At 37.4% G+C, this 17960-nt stretch overlaps 1 long non-coding RNA gene across 1 annotated transcript in view; it reads left to right on the top strand.

The window, feature by feature from the left end:
* Window positions 1-17960, top strand: part of LOC145984504 (uncharacterized) — a 30659-nt gene that overhangs the window by 131 nt on the left and 12568 nt on the right. The window contains exon 2 of the long non-coding RNA XR_014441333.1: window positions 8447-8625. This is a non-coding gene — a long non-coding RNA (uncharacterized LOC145984504). The remainder of the gene's footprint in view (window positions 1-8446; window positions 8626-17960) is intronic.

The following is a 17960-nucleotide window of genomic DNA, read 5'->3' as shown; positions in this document are numbered from 1 at the left end:
ATATCCACTATTTTGTTTTATATCATAGGACAATTTATTTATCGTGTACATTCGTACCGTGTTAAGCGATATCGGTGTAAATACAAGCATGGAACGTCGAATAAAAATGGTGCTTGAGCAAGGGATTCCAGTCGGTTCGTGTTGTATTTTTCTTGTCAACATAGCGCCATTCCTGACAGGAAGACCTCTGAATAGGATAACACCCCACAAGTGTTATTGATTGATCTGTCACTTGGAAGAATGAAAAACAATTCTAATAATTTTGAAATATATTGTTTATGTAGTTCCCATACTTTATTACTGATAAGATTTCTCGATTTATTTATCCCTATAACAAGTTTAATGCTGTTAAAATTAATTTTAAGAACCAGATAAAATTCCTTTGCAAATACTAATTTTAGTGATTGATTAATTTTGATTATTTTATTTTGCATTTTTCGGCTGATTTTTACTAATCGCGAAGATGAGGATGGGAGATGATGTTATGAAATTGAAGAAGAGACATTCACAAAGAACACCCATGTCTAAGTCGGAATTCGAACCAGGGACACCTGGCATCGTAGTGTTCTGTACTAACCACACCGCCAAGGAGTCCAGATAAATAAATAAAAAATAGATGAATACTCTCGACTGCATCAGAAAGAAATACTAGGTAGGTAAAGGGGTTGGCATTTCTTGGAGGTAACGGGAACGTTAGTCACATTAACTATTCCACTAAATATCATAGAAAAATCGAAAAGCTTTCATTTATCTAGTTTCCATATTTACTGGTAAATCAGTAAGGTGGAAACTGGTAAACCGGTGGACCGTACCCGCCATTGCTGGCCCTCTGCACCTCACTGATACTCTCCCTTATTAGTCCAGTCCCTTGCCATAAGACCCGCAGAAATTTTGAGGTGGACGAGTTTTCTCTTTTGATCTGTTAAGGCATGCCTAAAGGAAGGGGAAGAAAATCTTGGGTAGATATCTAGCATAACGGGCCCAAATTTTCTAGGGGCCCGTAAATTCAACATGGCAGCCGCTTCACTCACCAACAAAGGAAATCGATCATAACTCCTTTAATATTGGTTTTTTTACAGTTTTGCACGCAGACATATTTTGTTCACAATTAAAAACGGAACAAAAAATTTTCTTACAGTTTTTTTCATATCTTGCACTGTTATGGGGATATATCCAGTGAAATAATTCCGTACCCTTTTCTGCAAGGATTCTAAGCAATATTTAATATTGCCAGCTCCCGGCCATAAGACCCGCAGAAATTTTAAGGTGGACGAGTTTTTTCTCTTTTGATCCTGTTAGGGCATGCCTAAAGAAAAGAAAAAATCTTGGTTAGGCATCTGGCATTCCGAGCCTAAGATTTCTAGGGGACCATAAATTCAAGGTAGCTACCGCTTCACCACGCACCAACAAATGAAATCGATCATACCTCCTTTATTTATTTATTTTTTTAATTTCGTATAGATACATATTTTGTTCAGAATTGAAAACGGAACAAAAAATATTCTTACACTGGTTTTTATATCTTGCACTCTTATGGAGATATATCGAGTGAAAGGATTCCGTACCCTTTCTGCGAGGATTCTAAGCAATATTTTACACAGTACTTGACATTCCGGCATATAAAGGGCAAAACATTACTGCCTGTGATACTTGGTTGATGCCTACTATTGTGGCGCATGGCCTGTGTGACGTCATACATCAAAGATTGCTGCCTCTGAAGACATTAACAAAGAAAATCCACCATGTCTCCTTATCTCCATCAGAAGTCATTTTGACCATTTGTAGGTTCGTTTGGTTATTTTATTGAAGGGAAGACTTGTGTATGGAGGATGCCTTCATTATGAGGCATGAAGTCATAAGTATAATACTAGGTGTCCCAAGAGAAGGTACATGGCGTCGGGAATCCAAGATGGCCGCCACGAAGGTTCTCAGCATAAAATACTGTCCATATCCTGATTTAGAGTTCGTTTATTAGAATTTTCCAGAAGTATTATCTGTTAATAAATAGGAAGTGAAATTATATTATTATAACTGTGTTAATGCAGTAGTGCCCAAAGTTAAGCATGACGAAGATATGAGAAAATGTGTTATTCATGATGTGTGAGAACTGCACAAATCATAGTGAAAATTAATGAAAACGTTTCTTGAATAAACAATTGTTTTTAGTGTGAAGACAAAAAGTCCAAAAATAAGAAAATTGAAAATCGCTTCCTTAACAAGAAAAAGAGGTTCGTATGGGTCGTGATCATCCCCAACAGCTACACAGCCTTGCAACGACGTAAAAGGTGGTTCAAGTGCTCTACATTTACAGTGGAGCCAGCACCATCAAAATTGGACCCTGAACGAATGGGGAAGATGCTCTTCACAGATCAGTCCACATTCAGTGTGCAAAATGATTCCCGTCGCACATTCATCTGGAGAGATCCTCAAGAACGATTTAATCCCAGGCAGGCCCGTAGCCAGGCAGGGGCCAAGGGGGCTGAGCCCTCTGGATCTGCCGTCTGCCCCCCCTGGAACTGCTTTCAGCCCTTTTGACATAGGCAAAACTATTTTATGTAATTTGTTTCCAGTGAAGAGTGAAAATGTAAACTGACAACTTTGGTGAAGGATACATTCACAGAACATGAACAACAGCTAACATATTTCTTCATCTTATTTGTAAGAAGACGTATAAGTAGCGGCAAGTATTTAGAACATTCTCTTCTCTAGACTTTGGAAGATTCTTTCGCAGGGCAGCTTCTTTATCTGTACCTTCGTTGCCCCATTTGTGACCTCCCACGACAGTAATCTGTGACTTTGATTTCATCATGCAAATTCCTTCCGCATGTGTGTCAATGGTCTACAGCCAGTGGCACAGGAACATTTTTTATTTAGGTGGTACAAAATTCAACACACACACTCACACACATGTGTGTGTGGGAGGGGGTGCACTGGCGTACACAGAAAGAAGATGAAGGGGCTACAGCTCTTTCGAAATTTTGAGAAAATCTATTCTTTTTGGCCTTCATAGCCTTCTAATGAGTTTCAACGTTGTTTGTATGAAAATATTAACTTCAAGTTAAGCGAAAGCATGTGCGGCATCATTAACTGAAGATCATTGCATCTTCAAAGAAATTCCAAACATTGTCACTTCACTCAGCGACCTTGTGTATCCAATTGAAATTGCAAGTTCAGTGCCATGAATCTAACCTTAACTGATCACAGAAATCTTTTAGAAGTTTTTATACTTCTAACCCTCCTTTTCCTTTCAATAAACGGACCTCCAGTTCCAGTATATTTCTTCGATGCAAAAAAAATTGCAAAATATTTTGCCTTTGACAAAGCAACTCGAACCTACAAAAACAACCCTAGTCAAACGTCTATTCAGATGATTTACATAATTTTCTTATACGTAGTTTGGTTTTACATTTTAACTTGAGAAGAAAGTTGATTTGTGTTCAATTCAATATGTGTACCCCCTCTTCTTCAATTATAAGCATACTTACTATGTAGGTAGAAAAGTGTATGCAAGGTTGAAATTTATGAAAACCTGTCTTTCTGGGGAACTATTGGCAAATATCAATACGTTTAGTGAAGCAGTAAACCACCACTCTCTATGAAAAATCAAAGGACACAACATTTTTTTAATATCTAGGAAACATCGCTGCTCCATTGCAACTGGGAATGTTATCGAGATGAGACGAATCAAGTCAAGTCAAGACTCCTGTCTGTGTGATGAGGTCGTTCTCGTTACTGTAATGTGCTTGTTCTTGTCTTGGTCTCTACTCAGAAGTTTGACAAAAACTTTTTCCAGATTAATTTTATGCTCAGATAGGCTAAACGGGACTGGATCTACAGTTTAAATGAAATACGAAAAATATAAAAAGCTGCAAATAAATTGCCTGATGACAGTTTTCCATGCATTTATATTTGCGTTAAAATGAAAAAAATGAATTCTGCTTATAGTGAAGGAATATGAAGTTATAATTTATATGATTTCACAGGATATAAAATTTTTCACAATTTCTTTTGTGAGAATTATTTAAGCACTCTAAGAAAGAAGGTAAGTCTTATACTCTTCTGAACCAGATATACATATATCATATCAATCAGTAGACTACTACTTTAGAAATGTGAACCGATATGTACCCCCTCCTTTACAATAAGTGGCATTAGCCTGCAGCATGATTTCCTGAAATTAAATTGATATTATTCCATCTCTCACACTATTTTTTAAACAATTTTAATCTCCTCAAAATGATTTCCAAGAGCAAATAGTACCAGAATATACAAGAATTGATTTACAGTGGTTTGATTTTCTTTTAAAAGGAAGGTAAATTGTGTAAACAATATAAACTTTGTGTTGAGCTATTAGAAAATAGGTTCTTTTTACAGCAGATCCTTGAGTATTTCAAATTATTTTAGGGGAATACAACTCGGATCTACGGTTTAGGAAGGTATAATGTACCCCTGTACCCCCTCGTTCCTGCGCCACTGTCAACAGCTCTAAGTTTTCGGAATGAAGGGGAGTTTCATTGCTTCCGCGGGTGTGGAATGTACTCTAGGCACTATAATTGAATATTGTGCATTTTTTTCTTGTGTCATATAAATAATATCTATATCATCAAAAGTAGTATGGAGTGTGCAGTAAGGGATGATTTCAGTAGCAGCCAAAAACGATGTTTTTAAAGATATATAAAAAATGTATTATTTGTATGATATTTCTAAATTTCATATAACTTAATGACCCCTTCCCCCCACATAATTTACCTTCATTTAATACTGTTAAACTTTTGAAAATTACAAAGTCCCCAATGATAACCCCCCCCCCCCCCCATGGAGATCAATTCTAGCTACGGGCCTGATCACAGGAATATCGTGGAAAGTGATAAGTTTGGTGTTGATGGGATACTAGTGTGGGAAGACATCACGTTAAGTGGTCGAACAGAGTTGCACCTTTTCGCTGGATGTACTATTACTGCTCAGAAGTCAGAGACGAGATACTCCAACAACGTGTGCAACTTTTCAGAGGAGCAGTCGACCAAGATTCAATCTTCTAGGGTGATAATAAATGTGTGCATTGAGCCAAATTGATCGATGACTTTCTTGAAGATGAAGAAATCACCTCATGGTCTGGCCACCGAGGTATCCAGGAATAAATACTGTAGTGCATTAAGGAGACTAGTTGCAGCGCGCCAGCCTCCACCAAAGACATTTTCAGAGCTCCGCACTGCTCTTCGTGGGGATTCGAACCATCTGGCCGTAGAGTTCTTGAACCACCTTTTACGTCGTTGCAAGGCTGTGTAGATGCTGGGATGATCACGCCCCATACAAATCTCTTTATTCTTGTTATGGAAACTATCTTCAATTTTCGTATGTTTGTACATTTTGTTTTCACACTAAAAACAATAGTTAATTGTAACGTCTTGATTAATTTTTACTATGTTTTGTGCAGTTCTGACACTTCATCAATAACACATTTTCTCATATCTTCGCCATGCTAACTTTTGGACACTACTGTAATTACAAAACTTATAATAATACAGGGTTATTATAAATGATTGACCCGATTTAATAAGTTCACTGTAGCTTTATTATTTGACATATTGTCAATAAACTTTGCAGACATATAGAAAAACTCAAAAAGTTTTTTTGTGTTGCAGGTTCGCTTCTGATTTCTGCCACGAGAGTGCAGCAGTGAGAATTTATTCAATATGGCGACAGGCAGAGAGAAAGCTTGTGTTGTGCTAGAGTTCATAGCATATGACTTTGTCATCAGGCGTCAGGGCTTGTAGCAATAGCAAGCGGTAAGACTTCTTCTTCAATCGCTTCCGTAAGATCTTCCAAACGGTAGGCTATGGAATGTTCAGCTCTCTGGTTGCTTTGTTCGTCGACTTCTGTGGGCTTCGTGCAAAACTCGCTCGCACGCGCTCAACCGTTTCTTCAGTCACTGCAGGCTGACCAGTTGATTTCCCCTTACAGAGGCATCCTGAAGCTGTAAATTGTGCATGCCATCGCCGAATGAACTTCGTTCGGAAGTGTCGTTGCATTGTTACGACAGACTGATGTGAATGAAACTCGAGCACAACATAAGATTTCTCTCTGCCTGTCGCCATATTGAATAAATGCTCAATGCTGCGCTCCCGTGGCAGAAATGAGAAGCGAACCTGCAACACAAGAAAACTTTTTGAGTTTTTCTATACGTCTGCAAAGTTTCTTGACAATATGTCAAAAATTAAAGCTACAGTGAATTTATGAAATCGGGTCAATCATTAATAATAACCCTGTATATTTTCACTTCCTATTTATTAACAGATAATACCTCTGAAAAATTCTAATAAACGAACTCTAAATCAAGATATGTACAGTATTTTGTGCTGAGAACCTCCGTGGCGGCCATCTTGGATTCCCGACACCATGTACCTTCTCTTGAGACACCTAGTATTATACTTATGATTTCATGCCTCATAATGAAGGCATCCTCCATACACATGTCTTCCCTTCATTAAAAAAACCAACAAACCTACAAATGGCCAAAATTACTTCTGAAGGAGATAAGGAGACATGTTGGATTTTCTTTGTTAATGTCTTCAGAGGCAGCCATCTTTGATGTATGTCGTCACACAGGTCATGCGCTACAATAGTAGGCATAAACAAAGTATCACAAGCAGTAATGTTTTTGCTCCTTATATGCCGGAATGTCAAGTAAAGTGTAAAATATTGTTTAGAATCCTCGCAAGAAAAGGGTACTGAATCCTTTCACTGGATATATCTCCATAACAGTGCAAAATATAAAAACAATTGTAAGAACATGTTTTGTTCCATTATCAATTCTAAACAAAACATGTCTCTATGCAAAATTGTCAGAAAACAATTTTAAAAGAGTTATGATCGATTTTATTTGTTTGTGCTTGGTGAAGCGGTGGCTACCTTCAATTTATGGGGCCCTAGAAATCATAAGCTCGGTATGCCAGATGTCTACCCAAGATTTTTTCCTTTCTTTAGGCATGCCCCACGAGGATCAAAAGAGAAAACTCATCCACCTCAAAATTTCTGCTGGTCTTATGGCCAGGGACTGGATTTTAATCATCGTCAGGTGAAAACCAGAGGGACGCAACTCCAATTTATCAAATTTACAGGAGAGAGGTAATGTTGTATGTCTGATCAGGCTCGTAGCGATGGGTAGGCTAGGAGGTCTTTAGCCTAGGGCGCTATGCACAAGGGGCGCCGCTCAAAGCTTTTTTATTTCATTTTCTTTTATTTATTTTATTATATCAATGTCAGAATATGCGACGAAGAAATTATCATGTGGCAAAGGTATATTCTGGTAACACACCGCTGAATTTTTTGTTTCCCAAGGTAGTAATAACAGTACGTTTTCAAGGATTTTCTCCAGATACTAAGACATAACTAAAAAAAATCTTAAATTCGCTATAGGGCCTCCCTGATGGGGCAGTGGTAGTTTCGCGGCCTTGTAATTAGGGGATCTCGGGTTCGATACCCAGTGAAAGCACATATTGGTTCGGGTCCCACTTTAAACTGTAGGTCCAGTCCCGATTAGCCTTACTATGCACAAAGTGGACTTAAAATACCAAATCAATCAATCAATCAAAATACGCTATAGTTCTTTTTTAATCAGAAATGCAAATCACATTTTGAAAATTATGACCTACATTATTTTGGAATCAGTTTTCTGTTTTCTCATTTCAAAATGTATAGGATGTAAATATGACAAACCATTGCATAAGAAGAAAATATCGAAGGACACACACAAAATGTCACTGGGGGTCGGAGGGGGGGGGGATGTAAACCACAATTTTGCCTACGGCGCCAAAATATCTAGCTACGGTGATATGTCTGACTTAAAAAGTGTTTATAAATTATAGATACTTGACTCCACCATACTGTTTTTAGAAGTAAGGATTAGACGTATGCCGATCTGGCTGAAAATAGGGCTTTTCAGAGGAGACAAGCTAAACAAAAGTAGAAAACAGCATTTTGGAAATGCGTTCCTCTGGTTCTCATGCGACGATATGTTAGAGCCAGCCTCCTTGGAAGAGTGGTAAGGACAGCGCTCTACGACGACTGGGGTACCGGGTTCGAAACTCGGCTTGGACATGCGTGTTCTTTGTGAGTGTCCCCTATTGAATTTCATCTTATCACCATTCACCTTAATCTTCGAAATTATCCATCAGTGACAGAAAGTCGAAGTAAAATATAGCGAATGTATCACATACATCATATATATTGGCCTGACACACGGTAGTAAATGTCCATTTTGTTATTTAATATTTAGGAAATAGTGAATTTAAAATTTATAACTGCAGACCAATATTTTTTTTAGTGTTCTTCATTTTTCTTTCAACAAATGTTCGATTTTATGCGGTAATAAAAAATTAAGATTATTTGCATATATTTTGCTTTAAATACTTGCTTAAAGGTTTGCTAATATGTGACCTTCCTATAGGTTTCCAAGAAAATGCAGAAGTGTTTGCGAAACCCTGCAATGGAACCAACTTCAGTGAAGCTGAAACTTTGGCACTGAATCTCTCTGCTTGGTTCTTGGTAGCCGTTGCAGTCCTTTCTGTAATGCTTTCCGGATGTACTTACTTGAAGGCATGCAGAAATTATGCCTCTAAATTCTTGGTAAGTTTAAATTCATAATATTCTTTGTTAAGAATGTTACTTCTGCTCAGAAGTAAAGGATAGTGGCCCATAAATCGTCGCCTCCACGGAAGAAGGGCGTAAGTGACATTTTTTTCAAAATGCACTTTTTTCCATTAAATGGACCCATAAGGTCCATATTTGCTTGTGCGGAGAAATTATAAGCGTACGATATGTATTAAAGGTATGACGAATTCAAATCATATTTGCCCAACTGAAGATGTGTTCCTTCCATTCGTCACATAAAGGCGTAACTGGCACTTACGTCCTTATGTGGCGATAAAGAAAGGCTTAACCTTGGCGCCAAACATCATTTGAGACGTACTTGTTTGTTACAAAGCGGCTTCTTTTTGGTTATTGTTATTGAAGGTTGTGCAAGAAAGCAACTTTTCTTTTCATTGTTGATTGCGGTCACCTCTTTCTTCATTAGTTATGTTGGTTTAGCTTTGAATTGATTTGCTTTGCCTTGTCATTTCTTATTATTCGCCTGCAGACAGCCATGAATCTTAGCAGGCTAAATACAAACGAAATTTCTAAAATTCTCCAGAAAGAAATGGAAGAAGATTCCTCAGTTTCTGATATTAGTGCAGTGTATGATAGTGATGTTGATCCAAAATTCAAAGTTTCGGAAACAGAAAGTTCTTCTGATTAAAACAACGAAATACAGATTCCGACAGAGTCTACCAGAAGAAGCAAAGTTTGTGCGTCAAGAGGAAAATATTGCATTCGTTCAGTTTCTAAACGCAAGGATGCAAAAATTAAGAAAAACTCGGGATTGGAATACACCACTACTAGTGGTAAGCTTCATCGTGCTCGTGTAGTGCAGTAAGTTTCGTGCAAGTGTGTTTATAACTGTAAGACGAATTTTAACGAAGAGCAGCGTAACTGGGTGCATAATTTCCATTGGAAATAGGAGATATTCAGCTGCAAAGAGAGTACCTTTTCCATCATCTCAAGTGCATCCCTAAGTCACGTGGGAAAGGGAATGCCTCATCTAGAAGGAAATGACAATCAACTATTTTCTGACAGTTGATGGGACAATGGTACAAGTTTGTAAACGCTTTTATCTTCGCACATTAGATGTCACTGAGAAAGCATGTCGCGTTGTCCTGGGGCGTGGTTCGGGAACAGGATCGGCTGGTGTCGATTTAAGGGAAACACACAAACCAAAGCACAGTTTAACAGAGGAGATAGTGGATGTAGCAAGGTCACACATAATGTCTATTCCCAGGGTTGAGTTCCATTATTGTAGATTGTCATCTTCCTGCTATTATTACGTGGAACCAGGATTGTCTTGTGACAAACTTTATCAGCTTTATAAGGACTATTGCCATGAGAGGATCATCGTAGAGAAGAATGTAATGGGCCGTACGTCTTACTTAAAGATTCTGAAAGAAATGAAAGTAAAGATGCATAAACCGAAAAAAAGATCAATGCAAAACATGTGTCCGCATCAAGAAATTAACTGCAGAGGAAAAGAATAGAGAAGAATCCTTACATGCAAATCACCTGAAAAAGAAGGAGGAAGCAAGGGAAGAAAAGCAGAAATCTAAATATAACACACATAAGGCTATTTGTTTTGACCTGCAGCAAGTTTTGACAACACCATGTTGTAAGACTGGAATATTGTTTTACACTCGCAAGTTGAATGCGTACAATTTAACCATCGATGATTTGGTAACTCACGATGGATATTGTTATTTATGGGATGAGACAAAATTTAAAAGAGGACCTGATGAAATCGCTTCGTGTCTTTTCCCTTATTTTCGGAACTTGTCACAACATGTAAAGCATGTTACAACGTACTCGGACTGGTGTGGGGGACAAAATTTTAACAGAAAATTTGCCGCCATGTGTATCCATCCAGTCAGTATCACGTTCCTTGCGTGCATAGACCACAAATTTCTAGAGACAAATGGAAGCAGATTCCATGCACAGTGTAATTGAGCGTGCAAAGAAGAATGTGAATGTATACACACCAAACGATTGGGCCATTCTTGCTCGTACTGCCAGAAGAAAACCTAGACCTTTCAATGTGTATGTCATGACCAGTGAGGACTTCTATGACTTTGACGCTGCAAACAAACACTACAGAGTTAAAACATTCAGGGACGAAAATGATGAAGGCATTCCTTGGCAAAATATAAGATGGCTGCATTTTGATAATGAACAATCAGATAAAATATTTTACAAAAAAAGATTGACAGACAATTTTACAGAAGCTGTGACAAGAAAATCAAACTTACGAAAAACTGTTTGTAATTTGCTTCTGAGTTATCATGGACCACTACCAGTCTCGAAGGAGAAAAGAAAGAATTTGTTGAATCTTTGTTCCACTAAAGTTATACCAAGTGAACATCATTACTTTTACATTGGTCTAATATGAACAGAAGGTGCCAAGACCATAATGATATTGTTTTCTCAGATCATGATTCGGCTATTAATAGACTTGCAACATTTGAGAAATTATTTAACTTAAAGAAATGTTATTTTGTGCACAATTGAGCATTTTATGTATAGTACTGTGTGTGTGTGTGTTGTAAGACATTCAATTGTAATTCAACACTAACGCCCCTCTCTCTATGATTTCTGAGAATGAGAAATCAATAATCATTTGTGACAAATGGGCGTAACTGTTTTGTTTCTTAAACAAAAACAATGTAAACAAAAATTTTAAGATTTTCTATGTCTCTTGTTATTATTTAAAGTATTATATCTGCTAACAGCATCAATATCCAAGTAAAGTGCTATGTCAATTAACTTGTCCTAATAGTGCGCTTCAATGCCCAGTAAACAAATCATTGGGGTACTGTTGATTAACCAAGATATTATGGGCCGAAAAGAGGCAATAGTGCATTTTAGATACTCTTTGTTAGCGCCTAACAATCGAAACCAACAACGCCCCACCAAAACAAGTTAATATTTATATGTAAGGAGAGTAATACTAACAGTATATGAAAACAGAAGTTTGTGGTGTTGTTGCAATCCAAAAATAAAGCACTCCCAACATACTCATGGTTCACCTTTCATGAAATTTGGCATTTTCTACTGGTTAGGAAAATTTTTTCAGGGTCTCAAAATGGCACAATATTAATTTTCCATGACCTACTTCAACAAAAAAAAATATCAAGGAGGCCAAAACATACGAGTGTCTCACTTTGTTGGAATTGCAAAATTATGGCTTTTAAATATTATTAGAAGCCATAATCATGACAATCAATTCTACATATATTTCTCAAAGGCTTTGGGCAAATTTGAGCACCGTTTCTCATAGGAATTTGCTGTACCTCGTTACACAAGTTACTATGTAAAAAGAAATGATGAACCCCCCTCAGGCAGATTTGGCTACACTTAAAACTTGCTCAACATGCCCATATGAGCTTTTTGCTCAAGTATGGAACCCTGTCTAATCCAAGATTTTTGTAAAAATGCCCTCGGGAAGTTCCTGTGAAATGATGAGCCCCATCAGATTGATTTGTCCACACTTACAAAAGGCACTTCTGTCAGATTGTTGTCCATAATCCTGTCAAAAATATGCCCCTCTTGATATTTTTTTTGCCCACACCTAAAACTAAGCCCCCCTCACCCACACCCACCCACATACACACACACACACACACACACACACCCACACACACACCCACACCCACACCCACCCACACCCACACATATTTACTTCTGGTTTAAGTTCAATTGGACATCAGCCTCAACTCATATATCTAGTACTAAGACAATGTAATATGCAAAAATCTTCTAGAATTACTCTGTGACTCTCTCATTTCTTACACCATAAATATATGATTTTTCACCTATAAGAATAACACTACATATGGTGTCATCAGGGAGTGTTTCGTGGAATTCACAGATAATTTTAATGTTTGTCCTGTCATTTATCACAACTTGTTTCCTTTTTGAAGTGTTGATGACAAACATGGGTCTCTGTGTTTTGAATTCATCTGGTGTGTAATACATGTCAGTATTGCCAGTAGTGACCCTTTTGTATGCTGTAAATGCTTCATATAATTTAAGGAAATCATCCTTGGACATGTCTAAATTATAATTTTCTCTAGGGAACACCTCATTTCTGCCATTTTTAAGATATATGTTCTTGATGTTGCAGTTATGAAATCTACTTGAATTTTTTTCCTGATTATTGTGTCTTCCAGTCTGAAACAGTACCACCACAAAATCCGGCAAGTCATATTGTATACTGGAGAATGAATTTGTAGCATCAAACTCATAATAAGTACCAGTGGCAGGTTTCTGTACACATTGATATGTATAAAATTGTAAAGGAATCTGTGGATTTTTTTATTATATCTCCTTTGTATTTAAGAGCATAACTGGCCTCATATTCAACAACCGGGATTCTTAGCTCCATAGTCTGAATAATGCATTTGCCTTCATCAGGTAGGGTATTAGGCAAAGCTTCCCCTGTAGAGTTTAATGTGCTGTACCTCATCAAAGCATTATTATCATTGGCAGCTCTTCTAAATGTGATTCTTAAACCACCCTTCCACATAATATCTTTGTAATCTGAGAAGAATGCTGGCAACAGGCGCATAGGGAACAGCACTGTGTGGCTTTTGGATATAATTTTATCACCAGCCTCAAATCCACCTATTTTGTAGTAAGAAGCCTCGGTTTTGGATAATTTTAGTGTTGCCAAAGCTGTGGAGGTAATGCCGGGATAATCCACTCTGTTTATAACAACACCATGTTTTCTGATCTCAATTTCAGAGAACAGATGTGGCACAAAATTGTCTACCAATCTTATATTTGAATTTGCCGGATAATCTGTACCATCGAGCTTTACAACATCAAATTTGATGTATAGATCTGCTCTGTGGGGGTGTATAAAGCCATCCCCTACATCAAGATCAACCTCAATCTCTGTGTTGGGTTGATTTAAATTTGCAAATGTCCTCCTGTTTGGGGGGAATGATTGTAGCTCATAACTCTCAATATTTTCCATTTTTTTTGTATGTATTTTTATTTAAATATTAATTTCTATGATAGCAGTTGTTGTGGCTCCAGCAAAATCAACTAATTCTTCTTTTTCATTAGTGACCATCAATTCAATGTTATCTATTCTATTATGGCACACAGGAAAATATAATGTTGGGGATGGAGTGTAGATGATTGGCTCCATAAATTCAGAATTAGGTTTAAATGTTGCAATGATGCCAGTTTGTTTGTGAGTGCCTATGCCATTTGATTTGGTGATCATACCCTCAGCCACATTACAGTGAATATTCAGAGTCTCTATGGCTAAGAATTTAGGTATATTAATAGCAGTGTGTTTGATGGCCGGTTCAAGTTTTGTGTTGTTCTCAAAGCCTAACAGCTCTCCTATAATACCCAGATCCACTGTTTCTGTAGCAGATACAATCTCTACTCTGTGAGTGACAGAATTTTGAGTTAATACTATACCTCTGGGTAATTGAGCATTTAGAGTGGACAGATTATATTGCCCTGGAGTGATGACAATTTTTTGATCCCCTACTGCAATTTTGTTGTTGTGATGTGTAATATTAGGGATCAAGTACATGCCATAAAATGCTCTGAGAGCTATTGTTTTGGGATACACTATATCATCATGTAATTTGAGTTTCAATATTGAATTTTGGCTGGTGAGATGGAATACCCCCATGATGTTTTAAATACCACAAGGCCTTTTGAAAATTTTCAATTGATGATTTATTTATTTGAGACATATATCTGAGGACAGATAAACACAAATGTCCACAATTAACATCTTTGAAGTTTTGAACACGGGCATTATTGTAATAAAGATTAGCTGATTTTAGATATTTTACTAAATTTTCAGGTGGAACACCTCCAAATGAATCAAACACAAATGCCTCATTGTTTAAATATTTAAGATAACAAATCCAGTGAGTGCCCTGATTTTTGTACTTATCCAAATTAACAATGCCACACTCTTTGTTGAGTGGTTGTTCTGGTAAAGAATCAGACATGTGCACACCTCTAAATTGTTTGATGCCCAGTGGCTTGATTAAAGCTTCAATATCTTGGTTTGTAAGCGGCTCTTGTTTTTTTTTTACTTATTCATGGCTCTCTTAACACCTTTGCCTTGTTTCTCCATGGCCAGGTTATGGCGCTTCAATTCATCTAATTCTGCCCTATTCTTCTTGGCATCTATTACTGTTTTTGCTATGGCAGCTGATCCCCCAGCCAAGCTCCCCACAGCCCCAAGTGCTGTTAAGATGGCCGGAATAGTAAATATAAATCCACCCACATGTGATTTTTTTCTAGATTGTTGTAATTTTTTTAATTGGGGGGTACTAAGCAACAATTTCATACCATGGCCCTTGGCAATACAAGAGCTTTTTTTCTTGCGCTGCTTTTTGGTTAAAAGACTATCAATAGTTTTAAGAGATTTAAGACCTGCATAAGGTATTTGATACATAACACCCTTGGCCTTCATTGTAGGTTTATTATATACATATTCACAGCCCCCACCCCAGTTTTTGTTTGGTGTTCATAGCTATGGTGGTCCCCAATGCTGCTATTCTTTCACTCAAAGAAGCATCTTTGCTTACAAATCTACCAAATGCACCCTGTTCTAATTTCTTGTCTGCAACATGTCTCTTGTCAAGATCAGTATGTGTGTTGTATGCTATGTCATGGTCTCTACAAGCAGCATCTAGGGGATTAACACCAGGATCACCTCTGTTTAATCTATGGTCCAATTTTGTACCGGGACCACAATACTGATAGCCTGGAATGTGTAGTTCAAATGGCAGCTTGTTTATAATGTCATTAACCAAACCCCGGACCTCAGAAATATTCCAAAATTTAGGTGGTAGAGTATTAATAATTTTTATAAGATATCCAATCCCCTTAGTGTCATTCACTATAAAATTAGACAATTTTGTGCTTATCATGTCCATAATTCCAACCTTTTCATTGTAAAAATTGTGGTTGCCAGCATTTTCTTCCCCAGCTATCACCAATAACCTGTCTACAAGTTTCCTGACATCATCAACCCAGACAAATTCTTTAGGCAGGGTGTTGTATTGTTTGATTCCACTGCCTGTCTTGATTTGTGACCATATGGGCTTGATTAAATTGTTGTATTTTGCTCCACTGCTAGACTTGACTCTTTTTTGTGTGGGATCATTGTTCTGGTATAGAGCATCTGATTTTATTAATATTTCTTTGTAGTGCTCATAATCTTGATCTGTATAGCTGCCAGGCCTTTTCCGAGTCATCAGTTCCCACAATCCAGGTGTGCCGGGATATTTAACAAAACCACCTTTTTCTCCAAGATGAGATTCTGAATATACAATTAGATCATCTCCCATAAATGTTACTCTGAAATTGCCAATTCTATGTATGATGCTACCATCACGCTCTGTGTCGGCATATAAGCCAAAGACCTCATCTTTGTTGTCTTTAGGTGTGCTTAAATATTTTTGAGCAAGAAGACCCAATTCAATAGGATCCAGAGTAGCTTCAATTCTTCGAGGAGCAACAGGACTAGGTGTATGAATACTGGAAAGTGGGGTGATTGGATAATCTAATATGTTCCTTGCAGCTACAGGTACAAGCTCTGTGATCAAATTTTGATTTTGCTCTGTAACAGTTTTGATATTTTTACCTAATTCACTAATAGCATCAATAATAGGCTGTTCTGTTTGTTTGTGTTGTTCATAAATTCCTCGGTTCTGTGATTTCCATCCCTTAAATCTTTTTACAAGATAATCTCTTAATTTAAGATCATCAATGATTGGCCTTTTCATGGTTATTTATACAGGGTGACAGGTAATTAGATGTATTCCCTGAAAGGGGTTAAAGTAGAGATAATTTGCAATAAATTTGACCATATGATACCCCGTCCGAAAATTAGTAGTTTTCGAGATAATCGAGTTTCTATTGTTTTTTCTAAAAATGACAATTTTCCACATAAAAAGATGAATTGAGAAAAAACTGGTTATTGTAGGGAACTTATTTAAGCGTTTTCTGATAGCTAACAAACAAGTGGTTCGTTTAGAAAAAAGTTTTTTCCAAATAACAATCACATGTAAGTACCGGGTGGGTCTAAACTTACAAGTGATGATAAAAAATGCACTCTTAATTTACTTGGCAACGTATTAATAACAAAAATGGTATGACACGAACCGTACAAATTACTTAAATTACTTCCTTGAGTCATCAGCTATCCAACAAGGTACAAATGTTGCTAACATTTACCTTTGTGTACAAGAAATAATACTTCATTCATCTTCATGTGTATGGAATCAATGAACAATACAATTAAAGAACATTACACGTCTTGCTCAAAGTGGGCACCTCCGTTACGAATGCAGGCACGTAAGTTTTTACGGGTCATTTGGTCTCTTAACTCATGATGTGATGGTGGCCTTGATGTGTTGACCAGCTGTTAAGATCCTCTCCCTGAGCTCTTCTTGCGAGTTTACCGGTGCCTTGTCATGTGGCTCCAAATGTAAAAGTCGCAAGGCGTCAAATCGATCGGGGGATCGAGCTGAGCAGTCATCATGCTGATAAATCATGTCACGTCTTGTAGCTAGAGGCATATCCTCCAACAACATTGCCATCCCGTTCCTCAAAAAATGTTCATAAGTGATGCCATTTAAGATTTGGGGCAGGAAAAATGGCTCGATGAAATGATTGTTGATTACGCCCATCCATACTTCTGCCTGGGCGTGCGACAGTGACTGGATGAAAAGTACCCAAAGAAATGGATTGGCCGAGGCGGACCGATTCCCTGGCCGGCTCGATCCCCCGATTTGACGCCTTGGGACTTTTACATTTGGAGCCATATGACAAGGCACCGGTAAACTCGCAAGAAGAGCTCAGGGAGAGGATCTTAACAGCTGGTCAACACGTCAAGGCCACCATCACATCACGAGTTAAGAGACCAAATGACCCGTAAAAACTTACGTGCCTGCATTCGTAACGGAGGTGCCCACTTTGAGCAAGACGTGTAATGTTCTTTAATTGTATTGTTCATTGATTCCATACACATGAAGATGAATGAAGTATTATTTCTTGTACACAAAGGTAAATGTTAGCAACATTTGTACCTTGTTGGATATACCATTTTTGTTATTAATACGTTGCCAAGTAAACTAAGAGTGCATTTTTTTATCATCACTTGTAAGTTTAGACCCACCCGGTACTTACATGTGATTTTTATTTGGAAAAAACTTTTTTCTAAACGAACCACTTGTTTGTTAGCTATCAGAAAACCCTTAAATAAGTTCCCTACAATTATCAGTTTTTTCTCAATTCATCTTTTTATGTGGAAAATTGTCATTTTTAGAAAA

This window comes from Lepisma saccharinum, chromosome 2, assembly GCF_977018435.1.
Source record: "Lepisma saccharinum chromosome 2, izLepSacc3.1, whole genome shotgun sequence".
NCBI classification, from domain to species: Eukaryota; Metazoa; Arthropoda; class Insecta; order Zygentoma; family Lepismatidae; genus Lepisma; species Lepisma saccharinum.
The sequence above is the reverse complement of the archived record's forward strand: the minus strand, read 5'-3'. Positions and strand labels throughout refer to the sequence as shown.